This window comes from Thamnophis elegans, chromosome 2 (genome assembly GCF_009769535.1).
Source record: "Thamnophis elegans isolate rThaEle1 chromosome 2, rThaEle1.pri, whole genome shotgun sequence".
Lineage (NCBI taxonomy): Eukaryota > Metazoa > Chordata > Lepidosauria > Squamata > Colubridae > Thamnophis > Thamnophis elegans.
In genome coordinates, this window is record NC_045542.1 from 41,826,433 (window position 1) to 41,846,069 (window position 19,637).

Below are 19,637 nucleotides of genomic sequence, written 5' to 3' on the forward strand. Positions count from 1 at the left end.
AAAGCACTATGAAGCGATATAGCAATAGCAGTAGACTTATATACCGCTTCATAGGCCTATCAGGCCTCTCTAAGCGGTTTACAGAGAGTCAGCATATTGCCCCCAACAATCTGGGTCCTCATTTTACCCACCTCGGAAGGATGGAAGGCTGAGTCAACCCTGAGCCGGTGAGATTTGAACCGCTGACCTGCTGATCTAGCAGTAGCCTGCAGTGCTGCATTTAACCACTGCGCCACCTTGGCTCTTAAGTATATAAGTGTAAGTGCTATTGCTATTACTATAAAAGACATTCCTAGTCTTTAAAGGAAAAAATACGTAAGAGGCAATTTGATTAGGGTGAAGCACAATGATTTAGGAATGATTCAACTAACTAGAATTTACATAGATGTTGCTTAACTGGATGCGAACAAACTGATGTTACTAGCATTGGTTTGCTGGAATCCCTAAGCCAGAAGTCTTACTTTCAGGACCCTGTTACTAAAAGGGGGGGGGGGTGTCTTCTTTGTATTTGTTAAGATTCTTGTTAAAGGTCACACTTTTTTTGTGTTAAAGAACTAGCTTACCTCTCAAATGAAGAAAAGAAAAGAAGTAAAGTATTTTTTTTTTTACCACTGTTTACTTTTCCAGTTTCTTTAATTTGGGTAATTGCTTAGTCAACTTTCAAAAATATATATTCTGTCTTGAAAAAACAGCAAAAAATGACGGATCACCTTCCTTTTCATTTCAGATTTGGCACGCAAATCCCAGATTGTGTATTCTTTCCATGGCGCCATACCAGCGTCCAATACTTAATTAATTTCCCTTTGCTCCTGCAGTCTTCCACTTAAAGAGACAGTGTCCCGTTTTTGATTGCTTGCCTTTGGCTGGTTTTCAAAAATGTCACTTTTTAAAATCTCTCCACCCACCCCCATCTCCTAAATTTATTATATAAACTTCCCAGAGTTGCTGTATGGCACAGAGCTGGTGTTTTCTTACTTTACCACCTCCTTGCTTTCTGTTTCGTTCAGGAGTCAAATCTCCCTGCATGCAGAAGAAAGTACCAAAAAAAGGAAGACGTTAAGAAGGGAGGGTTGTTTGTTACATTGATCTGGCTTTATTCTACACAACTGGAACAATGAATTTGCACAAAAGAATACATCTGTCAATCCAATGGTCTTGTCAGCCTTTGCACAGGATGTTGAGGGCTACATGCCAAAAGGAGTGAAGTCAAGGCTGAGTTTGAGGGTAGGGGGTCTTTAAGGGATGAAATACTGAAAACTAAAAAAATGTCTAAAAATATGGAGCATTACAACTGCACTCCGAGGGCCATAAAAGGCATGCCAGCGGGTTGCCTCCACCCTTCACAGGCCATAATTTGGGCACATTTTCAGGACATCAGTCAAAATGGAAAGAGGCAGAAGTATGAGAAACAGACAAAACAGTTCCAAAGTGTGAGTTGTCAAACTAATAACTATCAGGCAAAAAAATATATATATAGAAAAACATATGGTAAATCTTACAAAACAATTGTTTATAAAACAATTCATAATTTTAAACAACCATGCATTCTGGAAGCATCTTCATTTCCATTTAGAAGACAACATATCAAATCAAAACTTTTACTACAGCCTAAGAGAGACCCAGAAAGACAAACAATATTTTTAATCTTAATCTGTATAGTTTTAATGTTTTAATATTTTAATTATTTTTCTACTTGTTTTATAACCTGTAATTCATCCAGTGTCACTTTACAGGAGAAATGGGCAGCATAAACATTTAATTTAGCATTAGCATTAGCATTGGATCCTCCCATGCTTAGTAGCATATCGGGCAGCAAAGGATCTCCAGCAAACATTTAATAAATAAAAATAAAATATAGACCTGTAACTATCAACGAAACATCTAACATATTGTTACAGTAGCTGTAGTATAAATAGCAGTGGCAATCACCAAAATGTGTTGCTAAAATTCAACTGTAGGTAGGTCAGATACCACAAATGGTACCACAAAACTAGATAACCTGGAAAGATATGGCAAGCTCCTGGTCAAATAAAAACAGTGCCAGATATTTATTTATTTGGTTTTTTTTGTTTGTTTGTTTATATGTACTGTATATATGTTATAATTCTATGACTATGATGTTAGCATAGAAAAATCTTAGAACCACTCATATTGTAACTCCGTACATATTTAGCAACAAGTACTGTTATTTATTGTTGCATTTTTATCTGCCTTTTCATCTGAGAGATAATGGCAGGACATGAGAATCCTCCCCCCTCTCCCCCCGCCCTTTGGTTCATATAAGAACATCCCCAAAAATTAGCAGCTAAATTTCCACCATAATTCACTTTTCAAAGATTGGACATTTCTAGAACATCTAACTATACAGGACAGTTTACGGCTATGATAGACAGCTAGACAGGTAAGAGTATGTCCTTTGAACACTCATCACATTTGTCAATGCCCTAAAATATACAGTATATCTGTGATATTCTTGTATCTAAGAGGAGGTTGTCTGAATCCATCCATAATTTCATATGTTATCATGCTGGTCAGCTTTTGTTAGTTCTCCACCATGAAACTTTAACAAATATGGCAGAGAGGGAAAAGTGATTGTTTATTTCCAGGTTAGCCTCCATAGGAGTACAAAACAACAGGGTAAATACACCTCCTGTTGCTTTAGAGTCAACCAAATTCTTTTTTTTTTCACTTCAAATTATCCACTTTCAGTTACAGAATTTCCCAGCTCTCCTAAATTCAATGAGGCAAAAAAGTCTCTAGTCAGAACTTATCTCCTCCAGAAATAAAACATACAGTAGTAAGAGGAGTAACAAATTGCTTGGCACCTCATTAGCAATTGTAAAGCAGACTCCGTTTTCACCCTGGGGTCTCATTGGAATGATTTGTTAGGTTGGTCTCTTTCGCCCCCCCCCCCTTCTTAATTGAAGGGAGTTGGAGGCAAGGCAAGAACAACAGTGATTATTTGTCTCCTTCTGGGATTCCTGTCTTGCTGTCTACTGCTAAAGTACCCCTGTACCTTATGTTGTTTCTGGAACCTGAATCCAGCTCATGTAGCTTCTGTGTGGGTCAGCTGGTTGATACAAGGTAGCCCAGCTCAAGAAAGATATCTGTTTCATTTTGCCTCATTTAATGGAGAGGTCAAAATAAGCCATCCTTTAATGAACACACCATGTAGGGTTGTTCAGATTGTTGTTACATTGTCAGAATGTTCCCCACAATGTAGTAACTTGTCATGCCAACTGTACTGTAGCATTAGGTCCTTGTCGGATTAGGGTCTCAATAATATAACATCTATTTGCACAATTGATGTACTGCATAATATGCCACATAACAGAGTGAGCTCCCGTTACTTGTCCCAACTTCTGCCAACCTAGCACTTCAAAAGCATGTAAAAATGAAAGTAGAAAATAGAGAACACCTTGGTGGGAAGGTAACAGCGTTTCATGTGCCTTCGGTGTTTAGTCATGCCGGCCACATGACCACGGAGACGTCTTCAGACAGCATTGGCTCTTCGGCTTTGAAACAGAGATGAGCACCGCCCCCTAGAGTCGGGAATAAGTAGCACATATGTGCAAGGGGAACCTTTACCTTTATAATATGCCTGTTATATGACCATCAACCTTCAAAGCCAAGACTGAGAAAGAGGAACAGATTCCTCAAAATTTCGGCCCTTCCTAACAAACAGCTGCCAGAAACTGCCCTGGAATTATGGAAGGTGAGTAAGGCGCTACCGAGCAACTGGGCACAACCACACAAATGTCTGCTGACTGGTCAAGATCAACCTTAGCTGGAATGGAAATCACTAAATAAACTGCCCACCGGAGTAGGAAGAGCACAGGACAATAAAAAAAAATAGGGCTTTCCCTATAGAAGACACTCTGCGTGAATGTGGAGAAGAATAATCCATCTCGCAAATGCTATGATGCACATGATGTCCTTCAAATGTATGAAGAAAGATCTGGCTTGATATTGGGCAAATGTTCATTTAGTTCTGATCCTATTCTACATACTGTTTCTATGAGCTATTGTATACCTATTTTATTTGTTCAGTGATGAACATTATATGTCTATAATTTGTAGATGTTTATGACACGAATGAAGAAAGTATAAAATGGACTGAATGTTTCCAGCTAAGGATAGTGTGCCAGGTGCTTGCCACAGTTCTTCCTGCTATCTTTCAAACTCTCCTCCAGCTGAGTGGCTGATTGATACAATACAATACAATAGCAGAGTTGGAAGGGACCTTGGAGGTCTTCTAGTCCAACCCCCTGCCTAGGCAGGAAACCCTATACCGTTTCAGACAAATGGCTATCCAACATCTTCTTAAAGACTTCCAGTGTTGGGGCATTCACAACTTCTGGAGGCAAGTTGTTCCACTGATTAATTCTTCTGTCAGGAAATTTCTCCTCAGTTCTAAGTTGCTTCTCTCCTTGATTAGTTTCCGCCCATTGCTTCTTGTTCTACACTCAGGTGCCTTGGAGAATAGTTTGACTCCCTCTTCTTTGTGGCAACCCCTGAGATATTGGAACACTGCTATCATGTCTCCCCTAGTCCTTCTTTTCATTAAACTAGATATACCCAGTTCCTGCAACTGTTCATATGTTTTAGTCTCCAGTCCCCTAATCATCTTTGTTGCTCTTCTCTGCACTCTTTCTAGAGTCTCCACATCTTTTCTATATTGTGGCGACCAAAACTGAATGCAATATTACAAGTGTGGCCTTACCAAGGCATTATAAAGTGGTATTAACACTTCATGTGCTCTTGACTCTATCCCTCTGTTTATGCAGCCTAGAACTGTGTTGGCTTTTTTGGCATGATGATATGACCTTTCCATCTGCTAGCTAAATTGAAACGATCCCAAAATATATTTCTGAGCTGAACAAACAGGACTAATTGAGAAGGTGACAGCCCTTAATAGAGTTGAATTCAGCATCCCAACTTGAATACATGCAGTGGTGGGATTCAAATAATTTAACAAATGGTTTTCTGCCCTAATGATTTCTTCCAACAACCAGTTCACCAAACAGCTTAGAAAGCTAACAACCGATTCTCCCGAACTGGTGCGAACTGGCTGAATCCCACCACTGAATACATGGGTTCTTCAGAAAAGCAAAATTACCTTGTACTTTATTTTTAAACTTTCAGATTTCTTTATGGAATATAGTCTTAGATATTTATAGAAATATAAAAAAAAACCTGAGGGAAAAAAATCTAAAATATTGGCTTGCAGCATCTCAAAAAGATGCTGGGGTGTATGGGTCAGTTGAGATCCAATTCAAATAATTTAACAGAATAGCAGTCAAGAAGGCTTAATTTTAAAATGAAGACAGTGAGGAAATCAGCAGGGGCACATGCTGAAAGAGAGATCCCCCCCCCCGTCCCTAGCTTCTTATGGCTACTTTTTAAAATCTGTCCATGATGAATTGCCCATTAAAGATACTTCCTACCTAAAAGTAACAGGGAGTGATCTACTATAGGTCATGCATCTCTGCAGATATGTCAAGCCTTTCCACACATCTGAGTAATATGGATAACCACATAACCCATGAGCAGTGCATTAGTATAGTATCACTGGACACATCTGAGAATGACCAATTCAGCTTTTGTTTTGATCAAACCCACACTATGTTTTTGTGTGGGGGAATCCATTGCAGTTGAAGCTATCTCCTTTCTGACAGGTTAGGAGGACACACACACACACCCATCAGGATTTATTTTTTAATGCCTTTTGTTGGAATGTTTTTGATTTTATGTTCTAGAGGAGGGCTAGTTCAGGTAGCATTCTGGAATATTGGTGTTTTGCAGCTGAGTATGCCTCCCATTGCAGACATTTTCAGGATGAAAAAGCTCCTTATCCAACAGAATATGTTCTTGACATTCCAGAAGCGTTCTCTAGGACAACAAGGTTGCAGATCCCCCATTATTAAGCACCAAAAGGTAATTCAATTTGGAAGGTGCATCATACAGAATTTGCTGTCATAAGAACAGTATCAGGTCTCTGGGTGTACTGTCAAGGGATGTAAAGTATACTTGATTAACTGCTGAAGGTAAGTCCATCGTGCTGAACTTTTGGAGATGAAGACAGGTTCTGGCTGCTGGAAGCACAGTGATGAATGACTTGTTTAATTTGAAGAAATGAACTGTCAGAAACAATGGCCGCACAAAAGTTTCCTTTGTTATTAAGGGAAAGAGAGCCAAAATGACATTTTTACTTATTTGGGTAAGGATTAGTTCTATGAACTCTCAGTCGAGTCCACGAGGTTTTTCAATCCAGTTCAAATAGCTATTTAGAAAGCGGAGTAGTGTGATTGTCTTTAAAACATTGAACCGTTTTTGTAATAGCTATTTGGATAATGGCCTTTCCATTTTATATTGAAGCACATCAAGACCATTCCCTGCTTTTTATACAGCTACTCATGTGATCACTGATGGTAAAATTGAGTTGTCACATGGTGAAAAGAGGGAAAGAACAATTAATACAAACATTACAGGATAATTAGCTAGTCATCTTCAAAAGTTATGAAGGAAATAAGGCTAAATTAAAAAATAAAAGGCTTGATGCTGCAAAATGGAAAATAAGGAATAATAGATAGGATATAGACTAGGATTAATAGGTCCCCCATAATATATAAAAAGAGTTCAAACAATTAAGATGGAAGAAGTGACTGTAGGATCAAAGGAGTAGGGCTTCAATCATGTAGTTGTAACCACAATCTTGGCTTTGCCTTCACCCATGGTCACCAATGAAGAGCTGTTACGACCTCAAGAACCCATAAAAAGACTAGAGGAAGACATGAAATTATGGCTGTGTGAGAACAAAGACTGATGGACCACATCATCTCCCAGGCTCCAAATCTTGATATGGGAGAGATAACGATTGCTTGCTTGGCCTTAGACTTTCTGGGTTTGGGGGAAATGATAGGGAAGAAGATGTGAAGGAGCAGTAACAAATACAGAATTAAAATCCGTAACATACATGAACTAGAGCTAGAATCAAAGGATATTATTTATTTATCCATAAATCCATCCAGTCCACGTGTATTCTGACTTTCTTTCCAAAGGCACCCAAGTTGGCTAACAATAAAAGTGATTTTTAAAAATCGACTGGCTCTTTTTTTTATTAGCAATAGATTAGAAAGTGCAGGTGAGTAACTATAGAGGGCATAAGGAATTACCTTGAAGGATAAGATAGGATTGTTGCAACTACCAAGGCAACAGTCAGACAAGAATGACTCCAAGATACTAATTTGTGTTTCCTAGTCTGATCTACCTTATAGGGCTGATGGCAACTCTGGCTGAAGGGCCTCAATCTGCTATGAAGACTTTCCCAGGTATGCCTTGCAAGAAGACATGTTAGAAAAAGTCTTACTCTCCAGTGTTTAAAATAGTAACCATTCATCTACTTAGAACTGTCTAGTGATGTATAATTCAGAGGCTTTTGAAAACACAGGGCTGACATAGAAGCAGAGGTGGTATTCAGCTGGGAAAGATTGAGGACAAATCTTCAGGTGAACTGATAGCAGCAGCTGCAGGAGGCTCCGCCCCCCCCGCCTCGACATAATGCACGAAGACTGCACATATGTAGAAGGCAATGCACATGCGCAGACGAGGCATGTGTGAACGTAGCGCACACTCACATTTGAGAACTGGTAGGGAAGATAAGTGAATCCCAGGTCTGCATAGTAACAGTTGTGCACTTTTAATGGTTCAGGTTCTTTCAAAAAAATAATGACAATCTTACAAGAAATTCTTATCAAGGAAAAGATAGGTAGACGAAGCAGGCCAGCAACAGCTGGGTTCTTAGTTAAGCTGCCTAGTATTCACTGGTTCACTGACAAAAGGGCGAACGACAAAAGCGCCCCTGACTAAACCGCGGTGACAAAACCATGAGTTCTAAAGCGCGCCGACGAATGAGCGCTGAAGCGCGCCGACAGAAGCGCGCTCTAACCCTAACCCTAAACCTAACCCTAAACCTAACCCTAAACCTAACCCTAAACCTAACCCTAACCCTAACCCTAACCCTAACCCTAAACCTAAACCTAACCCTAACCCTTACCTTAACTTAAATCGCGCTTCTGTCGGCACGCTGTTGTCGGCGCGTTGATGACATCGCGGTTTTAGCACCGCAGTTTTGTCAGCACGCTTTTGTCATGCGCACATTTGTCAGGTCACGGTATTCACTCACCCACACAGTTGTCCATCCAGCTCCCCCCCCCCCATATGTATCATGCAGGCAATTAAAAGGGAACCTAGCAAACCTCTGTAGAAATCAAATCCTCCTTCATAAAATTTCAAAATCAAAATAAATGAATGGAGGCATAGTAATTTTATTCGAAGAGACCTTGAAGGGGAGGGGAGTGGAATCCTTGCATTTATTATTGTAAAGATGGATGCACAGCGAACTCAAATGTTTGGTGTAAGTAGGATCACATATTTGTAATAAGTTGGAAATTTTAAATCTTATAGTATAGTGCATCTTAAGACAACTTAATGGAATATATACTCAAACCACTGATTGTGACACGGAGGCAATAAAGCAAAGATGGATTTTGGCGTCTTTATTGAAAACAGAATTAAATTGAGAATGTGGAGCCACTGTCATGGGGTGGGCTCTAAGTGACATCCCTAAGATCACAGAAAATCAAGTTCAGGTTGAAAACCTGATCTGTTACACTCCACATTCTTGATTTCACCCATTTAATGCAAAATGTTTTCAATTAGGATGAAAAAGCACAACGTCTATTGTAAACAACAGTGTTCAACAAATTCCAAATGAAATAGAAACTGCACTACTAACCACATGTAGGTTTTGGTGGTGAAGGGGCAGAAACACCCTTGGGCCAGATTTATTTTATTTTATTTTTGCAGATCAGGATGCGAAGAAATGTAGCCTCCATGTTCTCACCTTCTTTATCCAATCGTTTTATGGATGCCTTTTAAAAAATGGAAAAAGGTGGCATTCATCAACCCACATTTTTCTGACCAGTTACTATGATGCCACTTTAGTACACTTTTGTGACTCTGTAAGCCAGGGCTGTCCAACCTTGAAAACTTTTAAGACTGGTGGACTTCAACTCCTCATGGCTGGCTAGAGAATTCTGGGAGTTGAAGTCCTCAAGGCTTTAAGGTTGCCAAGATTGGATACCCCTGTTGTAAGCAGAGTGAGCATGCTGTTGTTGTTAGTTGTGAAGTCAAATCCGACCGTGACCCCATGGACAATGTTCCTCCAGGCCTTCCTGTCCTCTACCATACCATTTAAGCTCACACTTCAGTGACTCCATCCAGCCACTTCATTCTCTGTCGCCCCTTCTTCTTTTGCCCTGTCTTTCCCAGCATTAGGCTCTTCTCCACTGAGTCCTTCCTTCTCATTAGGTGGCCAAAGTATTTTGAGTTTCATCTTCAGGATCTGGACTTCTAAAGAGCAGTCAGGGTTGATCTCCTCTAGGACTGACCAGTGAGTATTGTATGGGTTTATTATAGGTTTTTTTTAAAGTGCCTCTTCTCCATGGGAAGCCTGAAATGAGGTCCTACTTTTCTCAAGAGAGTTTCCACTTTTCATTCTTTTCTTGTTACCCTCTTCTTCTTTGTTACGTGGCCCTCCCTGAAACTAAAGAAGGCCTGAAACCCAAAACCTTGGCCCCAGCGCATGTTGAAACATGCAGTTATCTCTTTGGGACAGCTTCAGAAGCCATCTCTTTCAGGCCTTGTTTTGCCTTGTTCCTAGCTTCATCCTTTTGCTATCGGTTTCAGAAGATGTTCTTTTCGGAGTTGATCTGTTCCTTCTAGACTTCCTTCCACTTTTGTTTTCTCTAACCACAACCGATAGACATGTTTGAAAAGGAGCAGGGAGACGTGTCCCGTAGCTTATAAAATAATCTTGGCTTTATAAAGAGATCACTGTTTGCTATTTTGGAGGTTATATTCCTTTGGGAACATTTAAAGGAAAATGTTATAAATCAGGGCCTGCCACAACGGGTGATCTACCAAGTCAAATAAAACCTTCGAGCCATTATTTTTGGCTTGCAAGGGGCTTGACAACCGACTGCCCCCTTCCAAGATTTCAGAGTCAGGAATGCAGCCAAAAAGGGTTGGGGGGGGAGCGAATGGGAGAGGTTCAGCCTCATTCCTGTCACCAGCACTTGAAACTGAGTTAGCCTTTGCAAGGGAGGTGCGTTTAGAATTTTTCTGCATCTTGGACTTTGGGGTACATGCCTGTTGGTGGAGCCATATACCTCGACATATACAGCTCCCCCCTTCCTTTTGCAGACTGGCTGTGCAAAACCTTGGAAAGAGATGTTTTCACAAAGTATGTTGCCATGAGTGAAATGCCTTTTTTGAAACCAATAAATCCCTTGGAAGCTTACACAATTATGGTGAAGGCTTGCATTGGTTATCTGTGTGTGTGCAATTTAATTTCACTAGTAGTCCCATTACAAGTGTCTGTGCATGTAGGCATACACAGAGACAACCACCTTCCAAAGGATACAACCGATTAACGCTTCAAGGTGAGTTACTTCACTCATGCTAATTTGCTTTGAGTAGCACTTTTTTCCTCCCAAATGCTTTTCAGAGCCTTACTTTCTAACAGCTGTCATCAGTCGGTTAAAAACAGAAGCCAAAAGAGAAGGATTCAATTAGTGCAGGAGTTTTGCATTGCTAGTTCTGTTTTCATCTCATAACATCTGCATCCAACAAAGCTGTTTGGTTTAGCACAATCACACTAAAGAGGGTGTTTTCCACGTGCAAACGGCCAGTGTCAACCACATTGTTGGGCAATAATCATTCAGAAAATGTATCTGATGATCACAGATGATCACAGTGGGCTGGTAATTGAATGGAAGAAGATTGTTGTCAAGAAACTGGTGTCTAACTGATAGATGCCCTCTACTGAAGAAAAGTAGTATGTCTGTGCCAAATCCCTCCAGTCCTGAGAACTATTTTAGCAGGTTTTGCTGCTTAACATGTTCAGGATTAGGTAAAGGTAAAGGTTCCCCTTGCACATATGTGCTAGTCGTTCCCGACTATAGGGGGCGGTGCTCATCTCTGTTTCAAAGTCGAAGGGCCAGCTCTGTCCGAAGACGTCTCTGTGGTCATGTGGCCAACATGACTAACTGCTGAAGGCGCACGGAACGCTGTTACCTTCCCACCAAAGGTGGTTCCTATACTTGCATTTGTATATGCTTTTGAACTGCTAGGTTGGCAGAAGCTGGGACAAGTAATGGGAGCTCACTCCATTATGCAGCGCTAGGGATTTGAACCGACAAATTGCTGACCTTGCTGATCAACAAGCTCAGTGTCTTAGCCACTGAGCCACCACGTCCCTATTGTTCAGGATTGCAAACTAATCTATGAATTGGCAACTGACCTTTTTGAGAATGCAGGAGTGATTTGATAGACCCCAAAATACCCAGTGACTTTCATAGCGAAGAATAAAGCTGAATCGTAGTCAAAATAGTAGGATGGAGAAATGCAGCTTCCAATTAACACTGATTCATGAATCTTTGTGGCAGGTCACTGTCCTTCATAGCACTCTTCCTAAAAGGATCATTTTAAAATTAGAGTAAGTAAGAGTAGGGTATGCTTCTGGAATAAAGGCAAGATAGAACTGCAAATAAGTAAACGAAAAAGAAAAGAAAAACTTCCACATAAATTCCGTTGGATGGTAAGGGAGTTAATAATAGGGATGTATGAATTGGCTTTGACCTTAATTTGACCATTGGTTCAAACTGGATCTAGACCAGTATAATTTGGTGCTTTAAACATATTAATTAATACGTTTCAAAACTTTGATTCAAATGATTAAATGTGGGTTTAATCACATTTGGCGCAGTGGTTAGAACGCAGTGGTGGCAAAATGGTTAGAGTGCAGTATTGCAGGCTACCTCTGCCCACAGTCAGGAGTTCGATTCACATTGGCTCAAGGTTGATTTGGTCTTCCATCCTTCCAAAGTCAGTAAAATGAGGACCCAGACTGGTGAGGGCCATATGCTGACATTTGTAAACTACTGAGAGACAGCTGTAAAGCACTATGGAGCAGTATATAAGTCTAAGTGCTATTGCTAAGTTCAAAAAGAAGATGGTTCTGAAAAAAACTAACATATGACCCATCCTCATAGCTACAACCATCGCACATCCATATGGTCATCTGACTGCAATTCAGGTGCTTGGCAACCAGCTTGTGTTTACAATGGTTGCAGCATCTTGAGGTCACATGTGATTTGCAACCTTTCCAAACAGCCTCCGTCAAGGAAAGTCATTGAGGAAACAGGATCCGCTTAATGACAGTGTGATTAACAATCACGGTAAAAATGGTTGCAAAACATGGTGACTCACTTAATGACTGTATCACTTAGCAAGTGGGCGTGGCTTGGTGGGCATGGTGTGACTTGGTGGGTATGGCAAGGGAAGGATACTGCAAAATCTCCATTCCCACCCCACTTGGGCCAGCCAGAGGTGGCATTTGCTGATTCTCTGAACTACTGTATTTTTCGGAGTATAAGACATACCTTTTTCCCTCAAAAAAGAGGGTGAAAATCTGGGTGTGTCTTATACACTGAATACAGCATTGTTGGCCTCCTGAAACACTGTCCCTTTGCAAAAAATGGATGTGCAGAGGGTTTGGGAGGCTTGCAAAATGCTCCTGAGGGCTGGGGAGGGCAAAAAAGAGCAAAAAAAAAAAAAAACCCAGGCCATTTCCCCCCCCCCCATCCCCCAGGAACACTCTCCAAGCCTCCCAAAGTCTCTGCATGCCCCCCCTTTTTTTTTGCAAAAATGGCCCATTTTTATGAAAAATTTGCCTTTTTTGCTTGTTTTTGCACCCCCCCCCCCCCGCTCCCAGGAGCATTCTACAAGCCTCCAAAAGCCGTGCATGCCCCCCTATTTTTGCAAAAAACAAGGCATGCAGAGGGTTTGGGAGGCCTGCAGAGTGCAAAAACTTTTTTAAAAAAATTATCTCTTTAAAATCATGGTGTGTCTTATACTCCAGTGAGTCTTATAGTCTGAAAAATACAGTACTCAAAATTTCCGCTATCGGTTCTCCAGAACCTGTCAGAACCTGCTGAATTTCACCCATGCTGCAAGGTCCTTTCTAACTCTGTTAATCTATTACGTCATTCCTGTTTCAAAGCATAGAAGTCAGAACTCTGAAGCAGCCACTCAGAATTATTTAATCTTTTCATATCATGGATAAAATCTCTAGTCCAATCCACCAGCAATCTCTTGGCAGCCATGGAATTCCAGCCATGGCATCATTGAAATTCTGCATTCAAAAAAAAAAAAAAAACACCACCCCTGTCCATGCAAACTTTGTATTGCACCTTCTATTGGGATCAATATGGCAATGAATGAATGGGGATGCCCATCCGTACGCCCACACACACACACACACACACACACACGTAAGCACACATATGGATGCATCTTTGCACAACTCTCCCATTCATCTGGATGGGACTTCTGCAGGAACTATTCCTGGAACAGAAGCTAACCAGGTGCCTCCACCGCTGAAGCCAGGGCTGGAATTCCAGCCTGGCCTGAGGGCTGCATGGCAGCTCCTCTCCCTCCCTGCTGACCTTCCTGTTGAAACATTGAGGTTTTCATCTGGCTCCTGGCTTCCCTTCTCCGCTTGCAGAATTAAATGTCACCAGCAGAAAGAGGGAGGGAATGCCACCATTGCTAAAGCAAAATAAATAACACACCGTTTGGCGTCTCAGAGGTTTTTCCTTCAGCCTTTTAAAAATCTGAAATGGTTTTTTTGGAAAGCCTCTACTTGAATAACTCATGTCTTCATCAACAGGACAAATCTGTCTTAAAGAAAGAAGGTACAGTGAGCAAGTACAAATACTGTGGTCCAGCAAATGACGTCGAGGCCGGCCAGGTAATTAAAGTGCCGCGGATGCTCTGGGCATAGGAATGGAAAAGGGGTGGGTGGGGAGCTGATGGAGCTTTATGGTATTTAAGGTGGCTCCATCTAATTTTTCTTCCTGACCAAAAATGTTTTTTTAAAAAAATTAAAAATAAAAACAAGCATTCCCTATGTCAAGGTGAAGAGATGGAAATTTTGCCGAAGGAAACAACCCGGTTTCACTTTTAAGAGGCAGATCTAGGCTATCTTTGGGCTGGGTCCCTGAATCCACAACTTAGCAAATAAATGCTAAGCTTTTTCCACTGATGGGGATGGGGGGTGGGGGGGGGAGGAGGATAGGAACACTGTATATCTGTGAAACTTTTCTTGAAGTCCTGGAAGCCAGGGCTTTACTTACGAGTAGCTCAGGGGTGGGTTCCAGCTTCTATTACTGCTGGTTTGCTCAGGAACGCACTTTACGTGCACTTGATGAATGCTACGTGTACATGCGCAGTAGTAAAAAAAAAAACCAAGATGACATCACCTATGGTGCCGCCAATAGTTCCAGTTCGGAGGCATGGCCGGCCGAGTTACTACCTACTCATACAAACCGGACCAAAACCAGGCCGAATGGATAGGAACCCACCTCTGGACTAGCTAAATGTAAGGTGGCCAGGGAACAATATCTTTTTAAAAAGAAAAAGTACCATATTTTTCAGAGTATAAGACGCACCTTTTTCCCTCAAAAAAGAGGCTGAAAATCTGGATGTGTCTTATACACGGAATACAGCATTTTTTTGCCTCCAGAAATCCTGCCCCCTTCAGCAAAATGGCCGTGCATAGCTTTTAGGAGGCTTTCAGAGTGCTCCTGGGGGCTAGGGAGGGCAAAAATGAGCAAAAAACAGGCCGCTTTTTGCTCAATTTTCCCCACCCCCACCCTGGAACATTCTATAAGCTCCCTAAAAGTTATTCATGCCCTTTTTTGCTCATTTTTGGCCCTCCACCCCCCAGGAGTGCTATACAAGCCTCCTAAAGGCTATTTATGCCCTTTTAAAAAAAATGGGCTTGTTTTTGCAAAAGAAATCGGGCTGTTTTGGGGAGGTTTGCAGAGTGCAAAAACTTTTTTAAAAATTTGCCTCTTGGTGCGTCTTACATTCCGAAAAATACGGTAAATGTCCAGAAAGTAAATAGATACAAATTAAGCCTCTAGCTACAAGCAAATATGAACATACAAGTTGAAATGGGCAGGATAGATGCATCAGATGTGACTTTAAAGAGCCAAGCGAATGCATTTTTTTAAAGTTTGCATTGTTTTAAACTTGGTCATTTCTATGTCCTCAAGAAAAGGTTGAAATAGATTTCTCCCTCATTTTCTCTTTTCATTCTTTCATAACATTTGAAGCTGATTACTTGCAATCTTATTAGCTTATTTTAATGGCCTGCTTGTTATTTGGGACACAATTGATAAAAAGGGGGACGATAGTCCAGTTTCTCCCAATGAGATTAACTCTGTCTAAAAGCCATCCAACCGGCTTGAGACTGTGAAGGCATCTCAACAAAGGCCTCTAAAATGAACTTCAATCCTGATCACCATGAGTGCTAGGTCAGTGTCAAGGCGAAAAGTTGTTATACAATATCAGAATCAAATTGTACTTTATTTATTTTGTATTCTAATTGATTACTTCATTGAATTTTTAAAAATAATATATTTTGCGTTTACTTTTTTTTGAAGCTATCACAGGGTAAAGTCAGGAGAGGCGATGGAGACTTGGGATCATTTTCATTGCCATACACACAAAACAGTGGAAACACAGAAAGTTCATTTCATCTACGTACATCTGTACAGTTTATAGAATCTATAAACTGATGTCAGATCTGAAGGCCCTTCAAAGGTAGGAGTGTCCATGACATGCTGCCCGGTTTCTAACTATAACGATTTATTTATCTGTTTATTTATATCCCCTTTATTATTTTTACAAATAACTCAAGGCAGTGAATGCATCTAATCCTCCTTTCCCCTCCTGTTTTCCCCACAACAACCTTGTGAGGTAGATGACCTGAGAGAAAGTGACTAGCCCAAGGTCCCCCAGATGGCTTTCATGGCTAAGGCAAGACTTGAATTCACAGTCTCTTGCTTCGTAGCCTGGTGTTTTAACCAGTAGACCACACTGGCCAGCTATGAGCCCAAAGCATGAGATATAGACAGAGATATGACTTGTAGTACCCCGAGCTTAGTCCAGAAGCATGGTAGATACAAGCAAAATACAAAGGAAAGAATGAAGCTGTCATGTCCTGAGCATGCTCAATAAAGTTTTGTTTAAGCGGGAAATACTCGACAGCTGATTGGCTTACCATGTGACAGCTCTGAGTATAAAAAGGGAGCTGTCAGATGAGAAGCTGCTGTTCCTGTCTGAAACCAGTTCCAAACTGTTAGCTGTTACATTACATGGAATAAACTTGTTAGCCTTTTTTTCCTGCCTCCACCTCAGTCATTCCGGCCATAGCCCACGGTCTAGTACACAATACTGGCGACGAAGGTGGGATTGCCGAACAGAGGCGAGAATTAGCTGGTTACTACCTGCTGAAGTCACTAAGGAACCGAGCTCACCCTTCGCGATGAGACGTTGCTACGAATCTGACAGGAATGGCCACTCTAACGTTCACGCCATTCAGCCAGGGCTCTGAGACTTGGGAGTCCTATACGGCCCAATTTGAATGTTTCCTGGTCGCGCACGACCTCACCGATTTGACAGATGAGCGAAAATGTGCGTTTTTCCTGTCAGTGTGTGGGTCTGATGTTTTCCACACAGCAAGGGCTCTCACAGCCCCCAACCCCATCAAGGCAGTTCCATGGCAGAGTCTGATGGCCAAGCTGAAGAACCATTACGCTCCATCGCTATCCAAAATAGCCCGCCAGCACGTTTTCCATCAGCGGAACCAGGGTGAAGGAGAGTCCGTCAACAATTATGTGGCCACGTTAAGGTCGGCAGCTCTCCACTGCGAGTTTAGGGACCTTGACGAGGCCCTTCTCAACCGCTTGGTCTGTGGCATTCGCGATCTAAGGCTTCAGAGGCACCTTTTGGTGAAGGCTGACCTGTCCTTCCAGTCCACATTTGACGAGGCTCACGCCGCTGAACTGGCTGCAACCTCCCTGGCCGCTATCACACAAAGCCAAACCACTGCCGGGGCTCACTCCTCAGGAACGTACAGCATGGCTGCCGTCCACCAAGGGGAGGTGAGCGAAGAGTCGGACCCAGAAGGGGAGGAGGAGATCAACCGCCTTCATGAGGCGAACAAAAAGAGCTTCCAAAAAGGCAGGGGTGACCCTAAATCTGCATGTAGTGGGTGCAGAGGCAACGAGCTGAATGCAGATTTAGGCAAGCCCTCTGCCAGCGCTGCAGCAGAAAAGGCCACATTGCCAGAGTGTGCCGGGCCACCCAACCCATGTCCACTCCAGGGTTCCAAGCTGACAGGTCGCGGTAGTTCCGCGGAAGGCAAGAGGGTCCTAAGAAACCGAGAGTCGATTGCCATGCAATTCTCCACAAGCCGCCACACAGTGAACTGATTAACTGGCAGTCGTGCCACAGCCTCCAGAAAAAGATACAACTGACAGTCCACATTGAAGGCACCCCATGCCAGATGGAGCTTGATACCGGCTCTGCCACTTCTATTGTGTTCTGGAGCACCATAAAAAGGCTCATTCCACATCTTGCTAAGCGCCGATTACAGAGTTTGAATTTGACTCTCAGAGATTATCAAGGCAACCTGATTCCTGTGATCGGCACTAGCAAGTTTAAAGTGCAGTTCAAGGGGTTTGAAGGCCAGCTGCCGCTCATAATTGTGGAAGGAAGGCTGCCCAGTCTGCTTGGCCTGGACTGGCTTGAGTCTCTTGGCCTGCAGATCAGTGGCATTCACAGCATTGGGAACTCTGATCTGGACTGCCTTGTAAGTGAGTTCCCTGCTGTGTTTGATGGCCAGCTGGGCCAATACACTGGCACACTGGTGTCCTTCAACCTCGACCCGTCCATGCCGCCCATCTGCATGAAGCTGCAAAGGGTGCCCATCGCTCTCAAGCCAAAAGTTGACACTGAGCTAGACAAGCTCGTCATGCAAGGGGTCCTGGAGCCAGTGGACCTTGTGCATTGGGAGACCCCCATTGTCTTGCCCATCAAGCCGGATGGCAGCGTCAGGATCTGCACTGAGTACCGTTGTTCCATCAACCGTGCCCTGCCATCCAATGCCTACCCTGTGCCGGTGGTTCAACACCTGCTTCACACCTTGGGTGAAGCCTCCATCTTCGTGAAGCTGGACCTCGCCCAAGCCTACCAGCAGCTGGTAGTCAACGCCGCTACAGCAGAGGCTCAAACAATCATCACTCACCAAGGCGCCTTCAAGTGCCGCCGGCTGCAATTTGGGGTAAGCATTGCCCCAGGACTCTTTCAAAGTTTGATGGAGCGGTTGCTCCAAGGACTCTGAGGCATTGTCCTGTACTTTGACGACGTCCTCATCTCAGCCTCCAGCCATGGGGAGCTGATGGCACGACTAAGGGCTGTCTTACACAAATTCCAGCAAGTTGGCCTCAAGGTGAAGCGGGACAAACGCCAAGTCGCCGTCCTCCAAGTCGAGTTCCTGGGTTTCCTGGTCGATGCCCAGGGCATCCACCCAATTGCTACCAAAACCAAGGTGATTGTGGAGGCCCCTCCTCCGAAAAATAGAGCTGAACTCCAAGCCTTCCTTGGCCTCCTGAACTTTTTTGCTGTTTTCCTTCCCCACAAAGCCTCCGTGGCCGAGCCGCTCCACCGGCTCCTGGACACTAACGTGCCCTGGGTTTGGGGTCACAGGGAAGCTGCCGCCTTCCGAGCTGTCAAGCACTTGCTGGTGTCCAATGATGTGCTTGCCCAATACAGTGAACACTTGCCTCTCGTGTTAGCATGTGACGCTTCCCCCTACGGGGTTGGCGTGTCCTGTGCCACCAATTGCCCACCGGCGCGGAGGTTCCTGTGGGGTTTTTCTCTTGCACCCTTTCCCCTGTGGAAAGGAACTACGCGCAAATTGACAAAGAGGCCCTTGCCATTGTGGCCGGGGTCCGCTGGTTCCACCACTATGTCTACGGCCGCCGGTTCCTCATTGTCACCGACCACAAGCCGCTCCTCGGGTTGCTGGCCGGGGACCAGCAGGCTCCGCAAGTTATGTCCCCTTGTATGACCCACTGGTCTGTGTTCCTCGCTGCTTATGACTACTCTCTGAGCCACCGCCCCGGCAAGCAAATTGCCCACGCCGATGCCCTGAGCAGATGCCCCCTGCCCGATGCACTGGAAGACCCTGCTGCCGCATCTCCTGTGTTCCTGGTGGATGACCTGAACCTGCCGGTCACGGCCGCTGACATCGCCCGGTTATCCGCAAGGGATCAGGTAATTTCCTGGGTCTTAGATTGGGTGAAACGGGGGTGGCCCAGGGACAGTGTAGGACCTGAGTTCCTTCCTTACAAAACTCTCCGTTCAAAGCGGCTGTCTCTTATGGGGCCATTGGGTTATAGTTCCAGCCTCACTGAGGACTACTGTCTTGAAGCAGCTGCATAGTGCCCATCCCAACATTGTCCAGATGAAGGTGCTAGGGTGTAATTATGTGTGGTGGCCTCAGCTAGACCAGGACATCTCCGCCCACATCGCAGGGTGCCCTCAGTGCCAGGGTGCCCAGGCTGCTCCCCCCAAAGCAGAGCCCCAGGTGTGGGAATGGCCTTTGTCGCCGTGGTCTCGCTTACATGTTGACTTTGTGGGGCCAATTTAGGGACAGG